This window comes from Scyliorhinus canicula, chromosome 19 (genome assembly GCF_902713615.1).
Source record: "Scyliorhinus canicula chromosome 19, sScyCan1.1, whole genome shotgun sequence".
NCBI lineage: Eukaryota > Metazoa > Chordata > Chondrichthyes > Carcharhiniformes > Scyliorhinidae > Scyliorhinus > Scyliorhinus canicula.
Genome location: NC_052164.1, coordinates 4,226,566 through 4,251,103, shown reverse-complemented (window position 1 = coordinate 4,251,103; position 24,538 = coordinate 4,226,566).

The following is a 24,538-nucleotide window of genomic DNA, read 5'->3' as shown; positions in this document are numbered from 1 at the left end:
TTTTCCCGGGAAGCAGCCGGACTCTCCCTTCCCAATTTCCCATTGTGGGCCCCGCACACCGTCGGGAAATCCCCGGGCGAGGGTGCGCTGCCGGCACATTGGAAAATCCCGCCAGCGGAGAATCCCGCTGGAAACATCTTTAGAAAACTTCAACTACACCTGAACCAGTTAAACTGAGGAAAACACCTCAAAAAGGTGATGTTAGCTGTAGACCTGAAACACAGCAAGAGACCATTCAGCCCATCATGTGTGTGCCAGCCCTTTAAAAGGAGTATCTAATTCGATGCAGTCCCCCTTGCCCTTTCCCAATAATTTTAACTTTTCACATAATTCGCCAATTCTAATTTTGAAAGTTACTATTGAAACTGCTTCCGCCGCCCATTCAGACAGTGCGTTTGAGATCACAACAACTCGCTGAGTAAAACTATTCTCCTCAGCTCCTGCTGGTTCTGGAGACAATGATGGTGCAGGAAATACTCACCATTTTATTACTACAAAAGAAGTTAATTCCCATTAGACCCACCATTTGTTTACCTGTGTGTGACATGCATTTCTGAGTCGCGGTTTGTGTACATGTGTCTGTGTATTTGTGTGTATGTGTGTGTGCGTGTGTGATTGATTTAAACTCCTCCATGTACGAGACAGAGACAGTGTGGTATAATTGCCTGTTTGAAAAATTAATGACACTTGCAAGAAGGCATCGAGCCTTCAGCTGGAGGGAGTTGATGGTATGAGAGAGCAGTTCCAGCCCAGCATCCAGCTCGGTAGCTAACACAATACGTATTGCTGTCTGTGTGATTATTTACGTATGCGCAAGAGAAGTTGGTTCCAGATAATTATTTCTTTTGATCAAATTTAAATCTTTTCAGGGCAGCACGGTGGCGCAGTGGGTTAGCCCTGCTGCCTCACAGCGTCAAGGTCCCAGGTTCGATCCCGGCTCTGGGTCTGTCCATGTGGAGTTTGCACATTCTCCCCGTGTTTGCGTGGGTTTCGCCCCCACATCCCAAAGATGTGCAGGGTAGGTGGATTGACCACGCTAAATTGCCCCTTAATTGGAAAAATGAATTGGGTACTCTAAATTTATTTTTAAAAATTAAAATCTTTTCTCTCCATTTCTTTATCGCTAATTTTCTCTAGTCTCTTCCTGAGAGCACTATGTTCTAATTGGTGTACAGTTTAAAGGATTATCCTCCATTACCTCATCCACATGACCATTCCACCATCTCTGCACATAGAAAACTGATTGTGCAAATGCAGGGCCGTCATAGTCAGGTCCAGTCTTGTCTTCCCTGACAATCGTACGCCTGCGTTTCCAGCTTGCATTGTTGCAGTCACGTGTGGGACCACCCTCACCTCTGTATTATTGGGCCAGTAGGTTCTAGCCCCCCTCGATGAGACCAGTCCATTATTCAGGCTGATTTACCCAGTGTGGTGCTGAGGGAGTGCTGCACTGTCGGTGGGGCAGTCTTTCAGACGAGATATTCAACTGAGGTCACATCTTCCCTCAGGGTTGGAACGTAAAAAAGAGCCCATTGCATTATCTGAAGGAGAACAGGGACGCTACACCTGATGTCCGGGGCAATCTTTATCCCTCAAACAACTCAACTAAAATAGATTATCTGGTGATTATGATATTGCTGTGTGTGGGATCTTGCTGTGTACAAATTGGCTGCCCTGTTGCCTACATTACAACAGTGACTAGACTTCAAAAAGTACTTTATTGGCTGTCAAGCACCATAAGGATCCTGTGGTTGTGAAAGGCGCTATCGAAATGTACGTCTGCTAACTGGAGGCAACATATTTTCAGCGTTGATGTGGAATATGTACTTTGCCATTTGATGATTATTGCCGATCCGCCTATATTCCTGATATCGCTTCACAACAGGATTACTCCTGTTAATGACAACTCTCACCAGCATTTGTTTCTGATCCATCTTCCCCTCGAACTCCCTGCTTCTCCCCATGAGCCTGTTCCACACGGGGAGCTGGGACTGATAATGAAAAGGAATTGGACTGAGCTGCAATAACAGAGCCAGCTGTTTGGGCTGTGTTTGGATGAGGAGCCAGGTTGCGGCGAGGTAATTAGGGAAGGTCACTGTCCACTGGAGCACACTGCGGTGAGTAATGGGGTGATTAGGCAGCCTGAGGAGGAATGGCTACTGATGACTAGCGTTCTATCATCCGCAGGCACAGTTTATCTTTGGACTGTTTCCCTCAGCCTTGCTTCAGTCTCCAACCTGCCAGCCTGACGGCCTTGCATTAACCGGCTGGACTGCAGGCTGCTCTTTTCTTTTCATTTTGTTGTCCATTTTCTCCTCCCTTCCCTCGAAGGTGCTCACGACCAGAAAACATCCCAAAATCCTTGACAGCCAATGAAATACCCTCAATCTCCAGGTGCTGGAGCACTGAGTGGAATGCGGAAGTCAATTTGTGCGCAGCAAGCTCCCACAGATAGCAAAGCGATAGTGACCAGATCGCCCATTTTACTGATGATGGTTGAGGGATAATGAATATTACCTTCCCTTGCTTTAGTTCAAAATGCTGCAGATGGGACCGTTCATATCCAACTGATTGGACAAATAGAGCCTCATTTTATAATAATAATAATCTTTATTGTCACAAGTCGGCTTAAATTAACACTGCAATGAAGTTACTGTGAAAATCCCCTAGTCGCCACATTCCGGCACCTGTTCGGGTACACAGAGGGAGAATTCAGAATGTCCAATTCACCTAACAGCACGTCTTTCGGGACTTGTGGGAGGAAACCGGAGCACCCGGAGGAAACCCACGCAGACACGGGGAGAACGTGCAGACTCCGCACAGACAGGGACCCAAGCCAGGAATTGAACCCGGGTCCCTGGCGCTCTGGAGCAACAGTGCTAACCACTGTGCTACCGTGCCACCCACAACACCTCCCAAAGACAGCACCTCGACTGAGAGGGCGAACTGTGCGGCACTCTCTCTCTCTCAGTACCGCACTGGAGTGGGAAGTTTGATTTTTCTGCTCAAGTTGAAAATGAAATGAAAATGAAAATGAAAATCGCTTATTGTCACGAGTAGGCTTCAATGAAGTTACTGTGAAAAGCCCCTAGTCGCCACATTCTGGCATCTGTTCGGGGAGGCTGGTACGGGGATTGAACCGTGCTGTTGGCCTGCCTTGGTCTGCTTTAAAAGCCAGCGATTTAGCCCAGTGTGCTAAACCAGCCCCGGTTCTGGATTGGGATATGAAATACTCCCACCCGAGTTGCATAATTTCTAGATTCAAGACCCACTTAAGACGCTTGAGCTCAAAGTTCAGGCTGACTCTCCCAGTGCCGTATGGAGGGAGCATTGCGACGTTGGGACGTGGCCTCTTTAAACTGAGACACCATCCAGCCTCTCCAGATGGGTTTTAAAGTTCCCATTGCAGTATTTTGAAGAAGAGTAGGTGAATTAACCCTGGTGTCCTGGCCAGTATTTTATTTATCCTTCTCCCAACATCACTAAAACACATTATCTGGTCATTATCCCATTGCTGCATTTGGGATCTTGCTATGCACAGATTTGGTGCTGTGTTTTCCAACATTACAACAGTGGCAACACTTCAAAAATACTTCATTGGCCGTAAACTGGGGCATCTTGAGGTTGTGAAGGGTGCTATAGAAATGCAGATGATTTCTTCTTTCTGCCGCCTACAGCATAACACCAGGGATGGTGGCAGGGTGGTAGTTTCACTCCACTAGTAATCCAGAAACTCCAGTTAATCTGGGACACAGGTTCGAATCCCACCATGGCAACTGGTGAAACTTAAATTCAATTAATAATATCGAATCAAAATGCTGGTCTTAGTGGGCAGCACGGTGGCCTAGTGGTTAGCACAACCGCCTCACGGCGCTGAGGTCCCAGGTTCGATCCCGGCTCTGGGTCACTGTCCGTGTGGAGTTTGCACATTCTCCCCGTGGCTGCGTGGGTTTCGCCCCCACAACCCAAAAATGCGCAGAGTAGGTGGATTGGCCACGCTAAACTGTCCCTTAATTGGAAAAAATAATTGGGTAATCTAAATTAAAAAAAAAAAAATGCTGGTCTTAAATGGTGACCATGAAATGATTGTTGTAAAAACCCATCTGGTTCACTAATGTCCTTTAGGGAAGGAAATCTGCCGACCGTACCCGGTCTGACCTACACGTGACTCCAGACCCACAGCAATGTGGCTGACGATAAAACAACCGAACAAGTTATTCAGCTAGACCAGCCCAGCAACCCTCACATCCTGTGAAAGGATCAAATAAAAACTTTAAGCTGCTTGTACTCTTGCTCAACTGTAAATTTACCTGTCAGCTGGCAGCACTAATTAGAGACAAAGCCATGTCTGCCCTAAAAAGTGAAAATCTATTTTCAGCCTCAGTGTCTAATCTAACGACTTGTTAAAAAGTGAGATCATGAGGGAGGCGGAAATCAGCAGGCAAGATCCCTCGCTCGGAATGATTCAGAGGGAGGGATCGGATGGGAGAATTTCTGTTCGTAATACTGGGCTATCATTTACGTTGCAAATACATTTTAAATTGACTACTATCCCCCTGACACCTTTCTCTCTTCACAAGAGGGTGACTGAAGTTGGTCAAGTTCCAAATCAGCTGAGACCCAGTGGGAAGCTCCAAGTCCCAATATCCTGGTCTCAAGCCGCACTTTAAAAAAAATTTAGAGTATCCAATTATTTTTTTCCAATTAAGAGGCAATTTAGCGTGGCCAATCCACCTACCCTGCACATCTTTGGGTTGTGGGGGCCAGACCCACACAGACACGGTGAGAATGTGCAAACTCCACACGGACAGTGACCCGGGGCCGGGATCGAACCCGGGTCCTCGGCGCCATGAGGCAGCAGTGCTAACCCACTGCGCCGCTGTGCCACCCCCGTACACCAGAGACATGAACACATGATTCAGGCTGGAGATGCCGGTGGTCCCAGTGGAGTACTGAGGGAGTGCTGCACTGTCTGGGGTGCAACGTTAAACCAAGGCCCCACTTTCCCTTTCATGGAGGTGAATGTGAAAGACTCCATGGCACTAGAAATGAAAATGAAATGAAAATCGCTTATTGTCACGAGTAGGCTTCAAATGAAGTTACTGTGAAAAGCCCCTAGTCGCCACATTCCGGCGCCTGTTCGGGGAGGCTGGTACGGGAATTTTGAAGAACAGCAGAGTTCCCCTCTGGCCAGAGTTTATCCCTCACCTAACATCACTATAAAGCAGATCATTATCACATCGCTGATCTTTGGAGAGAGCTGTATGCAAATTGCTCTGGATTTCCTGAATTACAAAAGCGATTATGCTTATCAAAGTATTTCATTGTGTGTGAAGCACTTTGGAACATCCTGGAGGTCTGATCGCTGTAAAAACCCTTTATTTATTCTCTCAAGTCTCCTCCACGGCTGGAATACGCACTAAATTAAGTCAATGCTTCGAGGAAGGGAGAAGGTGTGAACCCTCCCCCTACCCCCAAACACAAAAAAAAATCTCACTCCAAGAAAACATTCAGTGTTTACCAGTGGTACATTTTAATTTAAATATTGAGGAGGCTTCGACCATATTTGGTCAGAATTTGAGTCACCCAAGATCCAATTGTTTGCTTTAGAATGCTGTTGGGATTCCTAATTTTCTATAAATATTCCCTGTCTTGCAGGAGCAGTAAGGCCAAAAGTGTGAGCCAGCCATCAATGTGGGGCTCCCTCCCCCCTGCCCACTAATGGAGCTGCCAGAGGCCGCTGTGTAATTTCAAACTGTTACAAGCCATAAGCAGAACAATTCATTGTTGCCAGGGCTAATACCAGAACTGTCAGCACTCAAATGAATGAGTTCAAAAACGAATGTGCACTCCTGCGTGACGATCAGTGTCTACGACTGGCCAATTAATTACACACACAAAAAAATCAATTCATAAGGCATTTCAGACTTGGTGATGTTTTTCATTACAATCTGACAAGAGGTCTCCTCTACATGCCCTCACACTTCATATTGCATAGCCATTTATACTTAGTCTTCCAATTTAGTGGGGCTTTGTATCCGTATCTGTGCAGTTTATTTTGCAGCTGCCCACTGCGTTATTGCTCTCTGTATTTTATTTTTCTCTCTCTCTCTGCATGAACCAGAGGCACAAAGCTGAAGGCAGCTCAATCCACGCTCAAACTCACTGCTGACATTATGTCGAGTGACATGCTTCATCCAACCTCCTCCTGTGTAAACAAATAAGAAAACAACAGGCTCACAGACCACTGCGAAGGAACCTAATGTTCTGGGTTAGAGGTTTTTAAAAAAAATCTCTTTTCTCCCTTTTGCCGCACAGCTCCCTCTCCTCCTCTCTGGATACTGACTCCCAATATCTTGTCCACCTGGGAGGTAACAGTCAACGCCCAGATATTCACCCTCTCCAGCAACATAATGGCTACCCTGATCAAGGAGCAGGAACCCTGGCTAATTCCGCACCCCATCTACTGAGCTCCTGATTTTAATGCCCAACAGATACACCAGGAGGGAAGATTTTTTAAAATATAAATTGAAAGTGCCCAATTTTTTTCCATATAAGGGGCAATTTAGTGTGGCCAATCCACCTACCCTGCACATCTTTTTGGGTTGTCGGGGTGAGACCCATGCAGAGATGGGGAGAATGTGCAAACTCCACACGGACAGTGACCCGGGGCCGGGATCGAGCCCAGGTCCTTGGCGCTGTGAGGCAGCAGTGCCCGCCAAAGGTCTTTATGCGGCCCACCAAGTCTGGTATAGGGTGGATACGTTGACTTGAGTAGGGTGATCATTGCTCGGCACAACGTCGAGGGCCGAAGGGCCTGTTCTGTGCTGTACTGTTCTATGTTCTATATGAGGCGCCCAGAATCATAACCGGGTGAAGTAATTATTTTACTTAATATACTATGCGGCCCTTTAAAATTGTGAATTTCTGAATGTGGCCCTTGCACGGAAAAGTTTGCCCACCCCTGATCTATGGCATTCTCTCGAACATTGTTGTTCAAACCTCTCTTCCAGCGACAAAATGGCCGACACTCATGGCAGGCGAACGTTCACAATGGATTTTCCATGGTTACTTTCCAAAATGTCACATTCATTGTTGGCACTTATGTATTATTTTTTGAAAAATATTTTTTGCACTTATTATTATTAAATGTTAAAATTGTAAATAGAATCCCTACAGTGCAGAAGGAGGCTATGTTGCCCATCGAGTCTGCACTGGCTCTTCAAATGATCAATCCACCCATGTCTACGCACCCTCCCCCACCCTATTCCTGCAACCCCATAACCTAAACTGCACATCCCTGGACACTAAGGGACAATTTTGCCAATCCACCTACGCCGTACATCTTTGGACTGTGGGAGGAAACCGGAGCACCCGGAGGAAACCCACGCAGACACGGGGAGAACGTGCAGACTCCGCACAGACTGTCACCCGAGGTCGGAATTGAACCTGTGACCCTGGAGATGTGAGGCAGCAGTGCTAACCACTGTGCCACCATGCCGCCCATAAAAATAAAAATCTATTTTCTATCTATTGTTATTTGGAGATCTAAATTTTTTTTTTGTTAAAAATCTCTGAACAGATGCATTTCCCCCTGACTGGGGTGGATGAAGTTCCCAAACCCACACCCGTCAACCCAGGGTCGAGTTCAGAACAGGACAAACAGGAATCAGCGTCATAACAATGGACCAATTGAAATGCGGGAGATCCCCACAGGAATTATCTGCTGAATCCTGTATCTGGGTATCTGAACTGGGATACTTATGGAATCATATTCCAGTCAATAGTCATGCCAATATCGTAACCGGCGATCGGGTGGAAAATCCCTTCCGACGCCCAAATCGTGGACGGTGGCGGTTTGACGGGAGCCGTGTTGCTGGCCACGGAGGGGGGAGCTTCTGCTAGGGCTGGGGGGACTGGTGGGCCAGGGGTTCTCCTGTGGGGCAGTATTTGGCAGTTGGGTCCACGCACGGCCGGTGCCATATTGTACGCCACGGCCGCCGCAGGTTTCCGCTATGCACATGCCCAGCCACAGACCCAACCATTCGCTGGCCGTCCTTGGCGCGGGAGCCGCCACTGCTAGCCCCTCACCCGTCCCAGGATCGGTGAGGGTTTGGCGCCGGATTTGGCGTCGTAAAACGCCACAGTTCCCACTCCAGCGTCTGCACTTAGCCGCAAAAATCGGAGTATCTTCAGGAAAGAAATTTAAAGAGAATTGAATTTTCTTTTAAACTCTTCATTTGCAGGTGCAGGTGCTGACTATCCCGGCTGATCGGCTGCAGCAGAAATGGGAGTGGCTGCTGGGGGCTGTGGCGGTGCGGGGGGGCGGGGGGGAGGGGGTGGGGGTGGGGGGTGACTGTAACAGTGACCCAGGGAGGCAGGACGTCCACGGCAACGGCCTCTACAGCAGCCTCATGTGGCCACACACTGTACTGCAGCCAGAATTCCCCCAGGGAGAAAACGGGGAAAATGGTCAGGTGATCATTGGGGAGCATTTCTGGCCACCCATTTTTCACAATCCCGCCACCCACCCATGGGTCGCAACCCCTACTTTGAAAAGCTGAGAGATCTGTGGCTGTTCGGTCAGAGTATATTCAGACTCAGATTGATAGATTTTAGGGAAATTTGGGAGATAATACAGGAACGTGGAGTTGAGGGAGATGTTCCCCCATGATTTGATCGAATGGTTAAGCAGGCTAAATGGGCCGAATGGTCTACACATGTCCTGCTTCTTCTCCATTTTGCAGCTTCTCCTGACGCTGTTCCTTAACCAGCCACTAGAGGGACATAACAGCCGTACAATATCTGACTGCTCCCCTTATGCAGAAGGCATTAGTCCCAACACAGAATCTTCCTCAAATAATTCTCCCCTCCTCCATTCCCCAACGTGGACTGTTTGCATAATTCTGGACACACAGGCAGCATCTCTGCTCCTTCCTCACAGCGGCCAATCTATCGATGCTCAGTTAGCCGTCCTACCATGTTAATTCTTTTTTTGTTTTGTAAAATGGGCGGTAAGGCGGCACAGTGGTTAGCACTGCTGCCTCACAGCACCAAGGACCTGCGTTCAATTGTGACCGTGTGTGGAGTTTGCACGTTCTCCCCGTGTCTGCGTGGGTTTCCTCCGGGTGCACTGGTTTCCCCCCGCAGTCCGAAGATGTGCAATTCGGTGGATTGACCATGCTGGATACCCACAGTGTCCAGGAATGTGCAGGTTAGGTGGGTTACAGGAAAAGGGCAGGGGAGTGGGCATGGATAGGGTGCTCTTTCAGAGGATCGGTACAGACGCGATGGGCTGAATAGCCACCTTCTGCCCTGTAGGGATTCTAGGTTCATGGCTAAATACTGTTGCTGTTCTAACCCAATGTTCAGAGGCACACTCTGCACGAGTGTTTGCCTTCTGCACTAGTGTCTGCTCTCTACACTATGTCTGCTCTCTACACTAGTGTCTGCACTCTATACTAGTGTCTGCACTCTGCACTCGTGTCTGCACTCTATACTAGTGTCTGCCTTCTTCACTAGTGTCTGCACTATGCACTAGTACCTGCACACTGCACTAGTGTATGCACTCTGCACTAGTGTCTGCACTCTACACTAGTGTCTACACTCTACACTAGTGCCTGCACTCTACACTAGTGCCTGCACTCTGCACTGGTGTCTGCCTTCTGCACTAGTGCCTGCACTCTGCACTCGTGTCTGCCTTCTGCACTAGTGTCTGCACTCTACACTAGTGTCTGGACATTCCAAGTGTCTGTACTCTGCACTAGTGTCTGGACTCTGCACCAGTGCTTGCACTCTGCACTAGTGTCTGCACTCTACACTAGTGTCGGCCTTCTGCACTAGTGTATGCACTGTGCACTAGTGCCTGCACTCTATACTAGTGTCTGGACTCTGCACTAGTGCCTGCCTTCTGCACTAGTGTCTGCACTCTGCACTAGTGTCTGCACTGTGCACTAGTGCCTGCACTCTATACTAGTGTCTGCACACTATACTAGTGCCTGCACTCTGCAGACACTTGTAACAGCCTCCCCGAACAGGCGCCGGAATGTGGCAACTAGGGGCTTTTCACAGTAACTTCATTGAAGCCTACTCGTGACAATAAGCAATTTTCATTTTCATTTCATTTCATAGTGTCTGCACTCTACACTAGTGCCTGGACACTCCTATTGTCTGTACTCTGCACTAGTGTCTGCACTCTACACTAGTGTCTGGACACTCCTATTGTCTGTACTCTGCACTAGTGTCTGCACTCTACACTAGTGCTTGCACTCTGCACTAGTGTCTGCACTCTACACTAGTGTCTGGACACTCCTATTGTCTGTACTCTGCACTAGTGTCTGGACTCTGCACTAGTGCTTGCACTCTGCACTAGTGTCTGCACTCTACACTAGTGTCTGGACACTCCTATTGTCGGTACTCTGCACTAGTGTCTGGACACTCCTATTGTCGGTACTCTGCACTAGTGTCTGCACTCTGCACTAGTGCCTGCCTTCTGCACTAGTTTCTGCATTCTGCACTAGTGTCTGCTCTCTACACTAGTGTCTGCCTTCTGCACTAGTGTCTGCACTGTGCACTAGTGCTTGCACTCTATACTAGTGTCTGCACACTATACTAGTGCCTGCACTCTACAGACACTTGTAACAGCCTCCCCGAACAGGCGCCGGAATGTGGCGACTAGGGGCTTTTCACAGTAACTTCATTGAAGCCTACTCGTGACAATAAGCGATTTTCATTTCATTTCATAGTGTCTGCACTAGTGTCTGCACTCTACACTAGTGTCTGCACTCTGCACTAGTGTCTGCACTCTACAATAGTGCCTGCACTCTGCACTCGTGTCTGCCTTCTGCAATAGTGTCTGCACTCTACACTAGTGTCTGGACACTCCTAGTGTCTGTACTCTGCACTAGTGTCTGGACTCTGCACTAGTGCCTGCACTCTATACTAGTGTCTGCACACTATACTAGTGCCTGCACACTGCACTAGTGTATGCACTCTGCACTAATGTCTACACTCTACACTAGTGCCTGCACTCTGTACTGGTGTCTGCTCTCTGACCCGGTGTCCGCTCTCTGTACCGGTGTCTGCTCTCTGTACCGGTGTCTGCTCTCCGTACCGGTGTCTGCACTCTGTACCGGTGTCTGCTCTCTGTCCCGGTGTCTGCTCTCCGTACCGGTGTCTGCTCTCTGTACCGGTGTCTGCTCTCTGTACCGGTGTCTGCTCTCTGTACCGGTGTCTGCACTCTGACCCGGTGTCAGCTCTCCGTACCGATGTCTGCTCTCTGTACCGGTGTCTGCTCTCTGTACCGGTGTCTGCACTCTGTACCGGTGTCTGCACTCTGTACCGGTGTCTGCTCTCCGTACCGGTGTCTGCACTCTGTACCGGTGTCTGCTCTCTGTACCGGTGTCTGCACTCTATATCGGTGTTTGCTCTCCGTACCGCTGTCTGCACTCTGTACCGGTGTCTGCTCTCTGTACCGGTGTCTGCTCTCTGTACCGGTGTCTGCACTCTGACCCGGTGTCTGCACTCTGTACCGGTGTCTGCTCTCCGTACCGGTGTCTGCTCTCTGTACCGGTGTCTGCTCTCTGTACCGGTATCTGCTCTCTGTACCGGTGTTGCTCTCTGCACTAGTGTCTGCTCTCCCTACTGCTGTCTGCTCTCTGTACCGGTGTCTGCTCTCTGTACCGGTGTCTGCTCTCTGTACCGGTGTCTGCTCTCTGTACCGGTGTCTGCACTCTGACCCGGTGTCTGCACTCTGTACCGGTGTCTGCTCTCTGTACCGGTGTCTGCTCTCTGTACCGGTGTCTGCTCTCTGTACCGGTGTCTGCTCTCTGTACCGGTATCTGCACTCTGTACCGGTGTCTGCACTCTGTACCGGTGTCTGCTCTCTGTACCGGTGTCTGCTCTCTGTACCGGTGTCTGCTCTCTGTACCGGTGTCTGCTCTCTGTACCGGTGTCTGCTCTCTGTACCGGTGTCTGCTCTCTGTACCAGTGTCTGCTCTCTGTACCGGTGTCTGCACTCTGTACTGGTGTCTGCACTGTGTACCGGTGTCTGCTCTCTGTACCGGTGTCTGCTCTCTGTACCAGTGTCTGCTCTCTGTACCGGTGTCTGCTCTCTGTACCGGTGTCTGCACTCTGTAACGGTGTCTGCTCTCTGACCCGGTGTCTACTCTCTGTACCGGTGTCTGCTCTCTGTACCGGTGTCTGCTCTCCGTACCGGTGTCTGCACTGTGTACCGGTGTCTGCTCTCTGTACCGATGTCTGCTCTCTGTACCGGTGTCTGCACTCTGACCCGGTGTCTGCTCTCTGTACCGGTGTCTGCTCTCTGTACCAGTGTCTGCTCTCCGTACCAGTGTCTGCTCTCTGTACCGGTGTCTGCTCTCTGTACCGGTATCTGCTCTCTGTACCGGTGTTGCTCTCTGCACTAGTGTCTGCTCTCCCTACTGCTGTCTGCTCTCTGTAACGCTGTCTGCTCTCTGTACCGGTGTCTGCTCTCTGACCCGGTGTCTGCTCTCTGTACCGGTGTCTGCTCTCTGCACCGGTGTCTGCACTCTGTACCGGTGTCTGCTCTCTGTACCGGTGTCTGCTCTCTGACCCGGTGTCTGCTCTCTGTACCGGTGTCTGCTTTCTGTACCGGTGTCTGCTCTCTGCACCGGTGTCTGCTTTCTGTACCGGTGTCTGCTCTCTGTACCGGTGTCTGCTCTCTGTACCGGTGTCTGCACTCTGTACCGGTGTCTGCTCTCTGTACCGGTGTCTGCACTCTGTACCGGTGTCTGCTCTCTGTACCGGTGTCTGCTCTCTGTACCGGTGTCTGCTCTCTGTACCGGTGTCTGCTCTCTGTACCGGTGTCTGCTCTCTGACCCGGTGTCTGCTCTCTGTACCGGTGTCTACTCTCTGTACCGGTGTCTGCTCTCCGTACCGGTGTCTGCTCTCTGTACCGGTGTCTGCTCTCTGTACCGGTGTCTGCTCTCTGTACCAGTGTCTGCTCTCTGTACCGGTGTCTGCTCTCTGTACCGGTGTCTGCTCTCTGTACCGGTGTCTGCTCTCTGTACCGGTGTCTGCTCTCCGTACCGGTGTCTGCTCTCTGTAACGGAGTCTGCTCTCTGTACTGGTGCCTGCTCTCTGTACTGGTGCCTGCTCTCTGTACCGGTGTCTGCTCTCCGTACCGGTGTCTGCTCTCTGTACCGGTTTGTGCTCTCTGCACCGGTGTCTGCTCTCTGTACCGGTGTCTGCACTCTGTACCGGTGTCTGCACTCTGTACCGGTGTTTGCTCTCTGTACTGGTGTCTGCACTCTGCACCGGTGTCTTCACTCTGTACCGGTGTCTGCACTCTGTACCGGTGTCTGCTCTCCGTACCGGTGTCTGCTCTCTGTACCGGTTTGTGCTCTCTGCACCGGTGTCTGCTCTCTGTACCGGTGTCTGCTCTCTGTACTGGTGTCTGCACTCTGCACCGGTGTCTTCACTCTGTACCGGTGTCTGCACTCTGTACCGGTGTCTGCTCTCCGTACCGGTGTCTGCTCTCTGTACCGGTTTGTGCTCTCTGCACCGGTGTCTGCTCTCTGTACCGGTGTCTGCTCTCTGTACTGGTGTCTGCACTCTGCACCGGTGTCTTCACTCTGTACCGGTGTCTGCACTCTGTACCGGTGTCTGCTCTCTGTACCGGTGTCTGCTCTCTGTACCGGTGTCTGCTCTCTGTACCGGTGTCTGCACTCTGTACCGGTGTCTGCTCTCTGTACCGGTGTCTGCTCTCTGTACCGATGTCTGCTCTCTGTACCGGTGTCTGCACTCTGACCCGGTGTCTGCTCTCTGTACCGGTGTCTGCTCTCTGTACCAGTGTCTGCTCTCCGTACCAGTGTCTGCTCTCTGTACCGGTGTCTGCTCTCTGTACCGGTATCTGCTCTCTGTACCGGTGTTGCTCTCTGCACTAGTGTCTGCTCTCCCTACTGCTGTCTGCTCTCTGTAACGCTGTCTGCTCTCTGTACCGGTGTCTGCTCTCTGACCCGGTTTCTGCTCTCTGTACCGGTGTCTGCTCTCTGCACCGGTGTCTGCACTCTGTACCGGTGTCTGCTCTCTGTACCGGTGTCTGCTCTCTGACCCGGTGTCTGCTCTCTGTACCGGTGTCTGCTTTCTGTACCGGTGTCTGCTCTCTGCACCGGTGTCTGCTTTCTGTACCGGTGTCTGCTCTCTGTACCGGTGTCTGCTCTCTGTACCGGTGTCTGCACTCTGTACCGGTGTCTGCTCTCTGTACCGGTGTCTGCACTCTGTACCGGTGTCTGCTCTCTGTACCGGTGTCTGCTCTCTGTACCGGTGTCTGCTCTCTGTACCGGTGTCTGCTCTCTGTACCGGTGTCTGCTCTCTGACCCGGTGTCTGCTCTCTGTACCGGTGTCTACTCTCTGTACCGGTGTCTGCTCTCCATACCGGTGTCTGCTCTCCGTACCGGTGTCTGCTCTCTGTACCGGTGTCTGCTCTCTGTACCAGTGTCTGCTCTCTGTACCGGTGTCTGCTCTCTGTACCGGTGTCTGCTCTCCGTACCGGTGTCTGCTCTCTGTAACGGAGTCTGCTCTCTGTACTGGTGCCTGCTCTCTGTACCGGTGTCTGCTCTCTGTACCGGTGTCTGCTCTCTGTACCGGTTTGTGCTCTCTGCACCGGTGTCTGCTCTCTGTACCGGTGTCTGCTCTCTGTACCGGTGTCTGCTCTCTGTACCGGTGTCTGCACTCTGTACCGGTGTCTGCTCTCTGTACCGGTTTGTGCTCTCTGCACCGGTGTCTGCTCTCTGTACCGGTGTCTGCTCTCTGTACCGGTGTCTGCTCTCTGTACCGGTGTCTGCTCTCTGTACCAGTGTCTGCTCTCTGTACCGGTGTCTGCTCTCTGTACCGGTGTCTGCTCTCTGTACCGGTGTCTGCACTCTGTACCGGTGTCTGCTCTCTGTACCGGTGTCTGCTCTCTGTACCGGTGTCTGCTCTCTGTACCGGTGTCTGCACTCTGTACCGGTGTCTGCTCTCTGTACCGGTGTCTGCTCTCTGTACCGGTGTCTGCACTCTGTAACGGTGTCTGCTCTCTGACCCGGTGTCTGCTCTCTGTACCGGTGTCTGCTCTCCGTACCGGTGTCTGCACTGTGTACCGGTGTCTGCTCTCTGTACCGATGTCTGCTCTCTGTACCGGTGTCTGCTCTCTGTACCAGTGTCTGCTCTTTGTACCAGTGTCTGCTCTCTGTACCGGTGTCTGCTCTCTGTACCGGTGTCTGCTCTCTGTACCAGTGTCTGCTCTCTGTATCGGTGTTTGCTCTCCGTACCGGTGTCTGCACTCTGACCCGGTGTCTGCTCTCTGTACCGGTGTCTGCTCTCTGTACCAGTGTCTGCTCTTTGTACCAGTGTCTGCTCTCTGTACCGGTGTCTGCTCTCTGTACCGGTGTCTGCTCTCTGTACCAGTGTCTGCTCTCTGTACCGGTGTCTGCTTTCTGTACCGGTGCCTGCTCTCTGTACCGGTGTCTGCACTCTGTACCGGTGTCTGCTCTCCGTACTGGTGTCTGCTCTCTGTACCGGTGTTTGCTCTCTCGGTGTCTGCTCTCTGTACCGGTGTCTGCTCTCCGCACCGGTGTCTGCTCTCTGTACCGGTGTCTGCTCTCTGTACCGGTGTCTGCTCTCTGTACCGGTGTCTGCTCTCTGTACCGGTGTCTGCTCTCCGTACTGGTGTCTGCTCTCTGTACCGGTGTCTGCTCTCCGTACTGGTATCTGCTCTCTGTACCGGTGTTGCTCTCTGCACTAGTGTCTGCTCTCTGTACCGGTGTCTGCACTCTGTACCGGTGTCTGCACTCTGACCCGGTGTCTGCTCTCCGCACCGGTGTCTGCTCTCTGTACTGGTGTCTGCTCTCTGTACCGGTGTCTGCTCTCTGTACCGGTGTCTGCTCTCTGTACCGGTGTCTGCTCTCTGTACCGGTGTCTGCTCTCTGTACCGGTGTCTGCTCTCCGTACCGGTGTCTGCTCTCCGTACCGGTGTCTGCACTCTGCCCGGTGTCTGCTCTCCGTACCGGTGTCTGCACTCTGCCCGGTGTCTGCACTCTGTACCGGTGTCTGCTCTCCGTACCGGTGTCTGCTCTCCGTACCGGTGTCTGCACTCTGACCCGGTGTCTGCTCTCCGTACCGGTGTCTGCTCTCTGTACCGGTGTCTGCTCTCTGTACCGGTGTCTGCTCTCTGTACCGGTGTCTGCTCTCTGTACCGGTGTCTGCTCTCTGTACCGGTGTCTGCTCTCTGACCCGGTGTCTGCACTCTGACCCGGTGTCTGCTCTCCGTACCGGTGTCTGCTCTCTGTACCGGTGTCTGCACTCTGTACCGGTGTCTGCTCTCTGTACCGGTGTCTGCTCTCTGTACCGGTGTCTGCACTCTGTACCGGTGTCTGCACTCTGTACCGGTGTTTGCTCTCTGTACCGGTGTCTGCACTCTGTACCGGTGTCTGCACTCTGTACCAGTGTCTGGTCTCTGTACTGGTGTCTGCACTCTGCACCGGTGTCTTCACTCTGTACCGGTGTCTGCACTCTGTACCGGTGTCTGCTCTCTGTACCGGTGTCTGCTCTCTGTACCGGTGTCTGCACTCTGTACCGGTGTCTGCTCTCTGTACCGGTGTCTGCTCTCTGTACCGGTGTCTGCTCTCTGTAACGGTGTCTGCTCTCTGACCCGGTGTCTGCTCTCTGTACCGGTGTCTGCTCTCTGTACCGGTGTCTGCTCTCCGTACCGGTGTCTGCACTGTGTACCGGTGTCTGCTCTCTGTACCGATGTCTGCTCTCTGTACCGGTGTCTGCACTCTGACCCGGTGTCTGCTCTCTGTACCGGTGGGTGCTCTCTGTACCAGTGTCTGCTCTCTGTACCAGTGTCTGCTCTCTGTACCGGTGTCTGCTCTCTGTACCGGTGTCTGCTCTCTGTACCAGTGTCTGCTCTCTGTACCAGTGTCTGCTCTCTGTACCGGTGTCTGCTTTCTGTACCGGTGCCTGCTCTCTGTACCGGTGTCTGCACTCTGTACCGGTGTCTGCTCTCCGTACTAGTGTCTTCTCTCTGACCCGGTATCTGCCCTCTGTACCGGCGTTGCTCTCTGCACTAGTGTCTGCTCTCTGTACTGGTGTCTGCTCTCTGTACCGGTGTCTGCTCTCTGTACCGGTGTCTGCTCTCTGTACCGGTGTCTGCTCTCCGTACTGGTGTCTGCTCTCTGTACCGGTGTCTGCTCTCCGTACTGGTATCTGCTCTCTGTACCGGTGTTGCTCTCTGCACTAGTGTCTGCTCTCTGTACCGGTGTCTGCACTCTGTACCGGTGTCTGCTCTCTGTACCGGTGTCTGCTCTCTGTACCGGTGTCTGCACTCTGTAACGGTGTCTGCTCTCTGACCCGGTGTCTGCTCTCTGTACCGGTGTCTGCTCTCCGTACCGGTGTCTGCACTGTGTACCGGTGTCTGCTCTCTGTACCGATGTCTGCTCTCTGTACCGGTGTCTGCTCTCTGTACCAGTGTCTGCTCTTTGTACCAGTGTCTGCTCTCTGTACCGGTGTCTGCTCTCTGTGCCGGTGTCTGCTCTCTGTACCAGTGTCTGCTCTCTGTATCGGTGTTTGCTCTCCGTACCGGTGTCTGCACTCTGACCCGGTGTCTGCTCTCTGTACCGGTGTCTGCTCTCTGTACCAGTGTCTGCTCTTTGTACCAGTGTCTGCTCTCTGTACCGGTGTCTGCTCTCTGTACCGGTGTCTGCTCTCTGTACCAGTGTCTGCTCTCTGTACCGGTGTCTGCTTTCTGTACCGGTGCCTGCTCTCTGTACCGGTGTCTGCACTCTGTACCGGTGTCTGCTCTCCGTACTGGTGTCTGCTCTCTGTACCGGTGTTTGCTCTCTCGGTGTCTGCTCTCTGTACCGGTGTCTGCTCTCCGCACCGGTGTCTGCTCTCTGTACCGGTGTCTGCTCTCTGTACCGGTGTCTGCTCTCTGTACCGGTGTCTGCTCTCTGTACCGGTGTCTGCTCTCCGTACTGGTGTCTGCTCTCTGTACCGGTGTCTGCTCTCCGTACTGGTATCTGCTCTCTGTACCGGTGTTGCTCTCTGCACTAGTGTCTGCTCTCTGTACCGGTGTCTGCTCTCTGTACCGGTGTCTGCTCTCTGTACCGGTGTCTGCACACTGACCCGGTGTCTGCTCTCCGCACCGGTGTCTGCTCTCTGTACTGGTGTCTGCTCTCTGTACCGGTGTCTGCTCTCTGTACCGGTGTCTGCTCTCTGTACCGGTGTCTGCTCTCTGTACCGGTGTCTGCTCTCTGTACCGGTGTCTGCTCTCCGTACCGGTGTCTGCTCTCCGTACCGGTGTCTGCACTCTGCCCGGTGTCTGCTCTCCGTACCGGTGTCTGCACTCTGCCCGGTGTCTGCACTCTGTACCGGTGTCTGCTCTCCGTACCGGTGTCTGCTCTCCGTACCGGTGTCTGCACTCTGACCCGGTGTCTGCTCTCCGTACCGGTGTCTGCTCTCTGTACCGGTGTCTGCTCTCTGTACCGGTGTCTGCTCTCTGTACCGGTGTCTGCTCTCTGTACCGGTGTCTGCTCTCTGTACCGGTGTCTGCTCTCTGACCCGGTGTCTGCACTCTGACCCGGTGTCTGCTCTCCGTACCGGTGTCTGCTCTCTGTACCGGTGTCTGCACTCTGTACCGGTGTCTGCTCTCTGTACCGGTGTCTGCTCTCTGTACCGGTGTCTGCACTCTGTACCGGTGTCTGCACTCTGTACCGGTGTTTGCTCTCTGTACCGGTGTCTGCACTCTGTACCGGTGTCTGCACTCTGTACCAGTGTCTGGTCTCTGTACTGGTGTCTGCACTCTGCACCGGTGTCTTCACTCTGTACCGGTGTCTGCACTCTGTACCGGTGTCTGCTCTCTGTACCGGTGTCTGCTCTCTGTACCGGTGTCTGCACTCTGTACCGGTGTCTGCTCTCTGTACCGGTGTCTGCTCTCTGTACCGGTGTCTGCTCTCTGTAACGGTGTCTGCTCTCTGACCCGGTGTCTGCTCTCTGTACCGGTGTCTGCTCTCTGTACCGGTGTCTGCTCTCTGTACCGATGTCTGCTCTCTGTACCGGTGTCTGCACTCTGACCCGGTGTCTGCTCTCTGTACCGGTGTCTGCTCTCTGTACCAGTGTCTGCTCTCTGTACCAGTGTCTGCTCTCTGTACCGGTGTCTGCTCTCTGTACCGGTGTCTGCTCTCTGTACCAGTGTCTGCTCTCTGTACCAGTGTCTGCTCTCTGTACCGGTGTCTGCTTTCTGTACCGGTGCCTGCTCTCTGTACCGGTGTCTGCACTCTGTACCGGTGTCTGCTCTCCGTACTAGTGTCTTCTCTCTGACCCGGTATCTGCTCTCTGTACCTGCGTTGCTCTCTGCACTAGTGTCTGCTCTCCGTACTGGTGTCTGCTCTCTGTACCGGTGTTTGCTCTCTGTACCGGTGTCTGCTCTCCGTACTGGTGTCTGCTCTCTGTACCGGTGTCTGCTCTCTGTACCGGTGTCTGCTCTCCGTACTGGTATCTGCTCTCTGTACCGGTGTTGCTCTCTGCACTAGTGTCTGCTCTCTGTACCGGTGTCTGCACTCTGTACCGGTGTCTGCTCTCTGTACCGGTGTCTGCTCTCTGTACCGGTGTCTGCTCTCTGTACCGGTGTCTGCTCTCCGTACCGGTGTCTGCACTCTGCCCGGTGTCTGCTCTCCGTACCGGTGTCTGCTCTCCGTACCGGTGTCTGCACTCTGCCCGGTGTCTGCACTCTGTACCGGTGTCTGCTCTCCGTACCGGTGTCTGCTCTCCGTACCGGTGTCTGCACTCTGACCCGGTGTCTGCTCTCCGTACCGGTGTCTGCTCTCTGTACCGGTGTCTGCTCTCTGTACCGGTGTCTGCTCTCTGTACCGGTGTCTGCTCTCTGTACCGGTGTCTGCTCTCTGACCCGGTGTCTGCACTCTGACCCGGTGTCTGCTCTCCGTACCGGTGTCTGCTCTCTGTACCGGTGTCTGCACTCTGTACCGGTGTCTGCTCTCTGTACCGGTGTCTGCTCTCTGTACCGGTGTCTGCACTCTGTACCGGTGTCTGCACTCTGTACCGGTGTTTGCTCTCTGTACCGGTGTCTGCACTCTGTACCGGTGTCTGCACTCTGTACCAGTGTCTGGTCTCTGTACTGGTGTCTGCACTCTGCACCGGTGTCTTCACTCTGTACCGGTGTCTGCTCTCTGTACCGGTGTCTGCTCTCTGTACCGGTGTCTGCACTCTGTACCGGTGTCTGCTCTCTGTACCGGTGTCTGCTCTCTGTACCGGTGTCTGCACTCTGTACCGGTGTCTGCTCTCTGTACCGGTGTCTGCTCTCTGTACCGGTGTCTGCTCTCTGTAACGGTGTCTGCTCTCTGACCCGGTGTCTGCTCTCTGTACCGGTGTCTGCTCTCTGTACCAGTGTCTGCTCTCTGTACCAGTGTCTGCTCTCTGTACCGGTGTCTGCTTTCTGTACCGGTGTTTGCTCTCTCGGTGTCTGCACTCTGTACCGGTGTCTGCTCTCTGTACCGGTGTCTGCACTCTGTACCGGTGTCTGCTCTCCGCACCGGTGTCTGCTCTCCGCACCGGTGTCTGCTCTCTGTACCGGTGTCTGCTCTCTGTACCGGTGTCTGCACTCTGTACCGGTGTCTGCTCTCCGTACTGGTGTCTGCTCTCTGTACCGGTGTCTGCTCTCCGTACCGGTGTTGCTCTCTGCACTAGTGTCTGCTCTCTGTACCGGTGTCTGCTCTCTCGGTGTCTGCACTCCGCACCGGTGTCTGCTCTCTGTACCGGTGTCTGCTCTCTGTACCGGTGTCTGCTTTCTGTACCTGTGTCTGCTCTCTGTACCGGTGTCTGCTCTCTGTACCGGTGTCTGCTCTCTGTACCGGTGTCTGCTCTCTGTACCGGTGTCTGCTCTCTGTACCGGTGTCTGCTCTCCGTACCGGTGTCTGCACTCTGCCCGGTGTCTGCTCTCTGTACCGGTGTCTGGTCTCCGTACCGGTGTCTGCTCTCCGTACCGGTGTCTGCTCTCTGCACCGGTGTCTGCTCTCCGTACCGGTGTCTGCTCTCTGTAACGCTGTCTGCTCTCCGTACCGGTGTCTGCACTCTGACCCGGTGTCTGCTCTCCGTACCGGTGTCTGCTCTCTGTACCGGTGTCTGCACTCTGCCCGGTGTCTGCACTCTGACCTGGTGTCTGCTCTCCGTACCGGTGTCTGCACTCTGCCCGGTGTCTGCACTCTGTACCGGTGTCTGCTCTCCGTACCGGTGTCTGCTCTCCGTACCGGTGTCTGCACTCTGACCCGGTGTCTGCTCTCCGTACCGGTGTCTGCTCTCTGTACCGGTGTCTGCTCTCTGTACCGGTGTCTGCTCTCTGTACTGGTGTCTGCTCTCTGTACCGGTGTCTGCTCTCTGTACCGGTGTCTGCTCTCTGACCCGGTGTCTGCACTCTGACCCGGTGTCTGCTCTCTGTACCGGTGTCTGCTCTCTGTACCGGTGTCTGCTCTCTGCACCGGTGTCTGCTCTCTGCACCGGTGTCTGCTCTCCGTACCGGTGTCTGCTCTCCGTCCCGGTGTCTGCTCTCTGTACCGGTGTCTGCTCTCTGCACCGGTGTCTGCTCTCCGTACCGGTGTCTGCTCTCCGTACCGGTGTCTGCACTCTGACCCGGTGTCTGCTCTCCGTACCGGTGTCTGCTCTCTGTACCGGTGTCTGCTCTCTGTACCGGTGTTTGCTCTCTCGGTGTCTGCACTCTGTACCGGTGTCTGCTCTCTGTATCGGTGTCTGCTCTCTGTACCGGTGTTTGCTCTCTCGGTGTCTGCACTCTGTACCGGTGTCTGCTCTCTGTATCGGTGTCTGCTCTCTGTACCGGTGTCTGCACTCTGTACCGGTGTCTGCTCTCCGTACCGGTGTCTGCTCTCTGTATCGGTGTCTGCTCTCTGTACCGGTGTTTGCTCTCTCGGTGTCTGCACTCCGCACCGGTGTCTGCTCTCTGTACCGGTGTCTGCTCTCTGTACCGGTGTCTGCTCTCCATACCGGTGTCTGCTCTCTGTACCGGTGTCTGCTCTCCGTACCGGTGTCTGCTCTCTGTACCGGTGTCTGCTCTCTGTACCGGTGTCTGCTCTCTGTACCGGTGTCTGCTCTCTGTAGCGATGTCTTCTCTCCGTACCGGTGTCTGCTCTCCGCACCGGTGTCTTCTCTCTGACCCGGTGTCTGCTCTCTGTACTGGTGTCTGCTCTCTGTACCGGTGTCTGCTCTCTGTACCGGTGTCTGCTCTCTGTACGATTGTCTGCTCTCTGTACCGGTGTCTGCTCTCTGTACCGGTGTCTGCTCTCCGCACCGGTGTCTTCTCTCTGACCCGGTGTCTGCTCTCTGTACTGGTGTCTGCTCTCTGTACCGGTGTCTGCTCTCTGTACCGGTGTCTGCTCTCTGTACTGGTGTCTTCTCTCTGACCCGGTGTCTGCTCTCTGTACTGGTGTCTGCTCTCTGTACCGGTGTCTGCTCTCTGTACCGGTGTCTGCACTCTGTACCGGTGTCTGCTCTCTGTACCGGTGTCTGCTCTCTGTACCGGTGTCTGCTCTCTGTACCGGTGTCTGCACTCTCTACCGGTGTCTGCTCTCTGTACCGGTGTCTGCTCTCTGTACCGGTGTCTGCACTCTGTACCGGTGTCTGCTCTCTGTACCGGTGTCTGCTCTCTGTACCGGTGTCTGCTCTCTGTACCGGTGTCCGCACTAGTGTCTGCACGAGGTCTTTGACTAATTCTTCACTTCATTACTATGTTGCAATCAAGTGAAGGTCCATTAAAATATCCCTCCTCCTGTCCTCAGTGAACCCTTTGCTCACTGACTTCAGTTCCCTCTCTGACAATGCCTCGATTTGGACATTTTCCTTCTTGTTTTTCAGATTCCCCCTCCACATCCTTGCCCCTCCCAATCTCTGTGAGCTCCCTCAGCCCCACAGACGTGCAAAATCTCTGGGTGACTCTCCTCCAATCCTGGCCTCTAGTGAATCCCCAATTTCCATCACTTCACCATTGGTGGCCGTGTATTCAGCTGCCTGAGCCCCGAGCTCTGCAATTCACTCCTGAAACCTCTGCTTCTTTATTCTTCTTTAAGATGCTGCTCTAAGCCTAACTCATCTGTCCAGACGTCCCTTGGTGTCAAGTTTCCTTTGAAGTGTTTGGAACCTTTGATTATATTAAAGGCACTATCTGAATGAAGGTTGCTTTCCACGGGCTGGGATCGGCTAATTGAGCATTGATCAGCGATTAGCATTAGGGTTTCTGATGTAGCTGCCTCCTTCCTCAATTGTGTATCTAACTGAGTTGTACAAGGAAACACTAGACAATCAGTCTGAAACCAGAAATTTGTGGCACATTTAGGGACATGCCAAGTGTTAACTTGATCCCAGGAAGTAAAGAGCAACCTTTAATTACCCTTCCTCTATCTCTGTCCTGTTCACAAACACAGAATTAAGAGGTTTGAAACGTGAAATATACAAAAAGTTAAGTTAAGTTTTGTATTATATGAGATGTTGGCATCACTGGCTGGGACAGAATTTATTGCCCATCCCTCATTGCCCTTGAGAAGGTGGTGGTCAGCTGCTTTCTTGTACAGCTGCAGTCCATGTGGTGTAGGTACACCCACAGTGCTGTTAGAGATGGAGTTCCAGGATTTTGATCCAGGAATGGCAATATATTTCAAAGTCAGGATGTTCTGTAACTTGGAGGGGAACTTGCAGGTAGTGGTGTTCCCATGGGTCTGCTGCCCTGCGTGGTGATCAAGCTTTGTTTACCGGACATATTGAAGGGTTCTGATTTGTTCAAAACTTCCATGTTGCTCCCAGTGCTTTCTTGCAGATTCTGAGATGTGTAGCAGTGCGATGATTTTTCTTTCTTCTTTTCTTCTTGCTTCCTCTTTAGGAACATACTTCCTGGTACCATGTGGTGAGGTGCCTTAGAATTTTAGGGTTTCCACTCCTGGTATCATGTGGTCATCTTTGTGAGATTGACTTCAGGTTGGAAGGTTTAGTGATTACAAAAACACTTGAAGCTCTTTTGATGAACTAAACTAACTTTATTTACACTATTTGATTTAGTGTTCAACACTTATTCCTATGGTAAACAAATAGATTATTAAACTACACTAACAATATCTTGATATTCTAACTGTAACTACATTCTATCTTCTCTCGCTCTACAATGCACTCTACTCCAGTATCTTCTACCTCTGCTCCACTCTCTGCAGCTCTCCCAGAAGCTTAACAATCAGTGCCTTTTATAGTAAAAGGTACCAGCCTCCCCGAACAGGCGCAGGAATGTGGCGACTAGGGGGTTTTCACAGTAACTTCATTTGAAGACGACTTGTGGCAATAAGCGATATTCATTCATTTCATTTGAATACCCCTTAGCTCCATCTAGTGGCTAGTTTTGACATAACATTAACTCTTCACATGCTGTACATTTGTATGATGTCACACCATTGTCCATCTAGCTGGCAGATGTTGAGATTGGAAGGTGCTGTCAAATGAGAATTGGTGAGTTGCT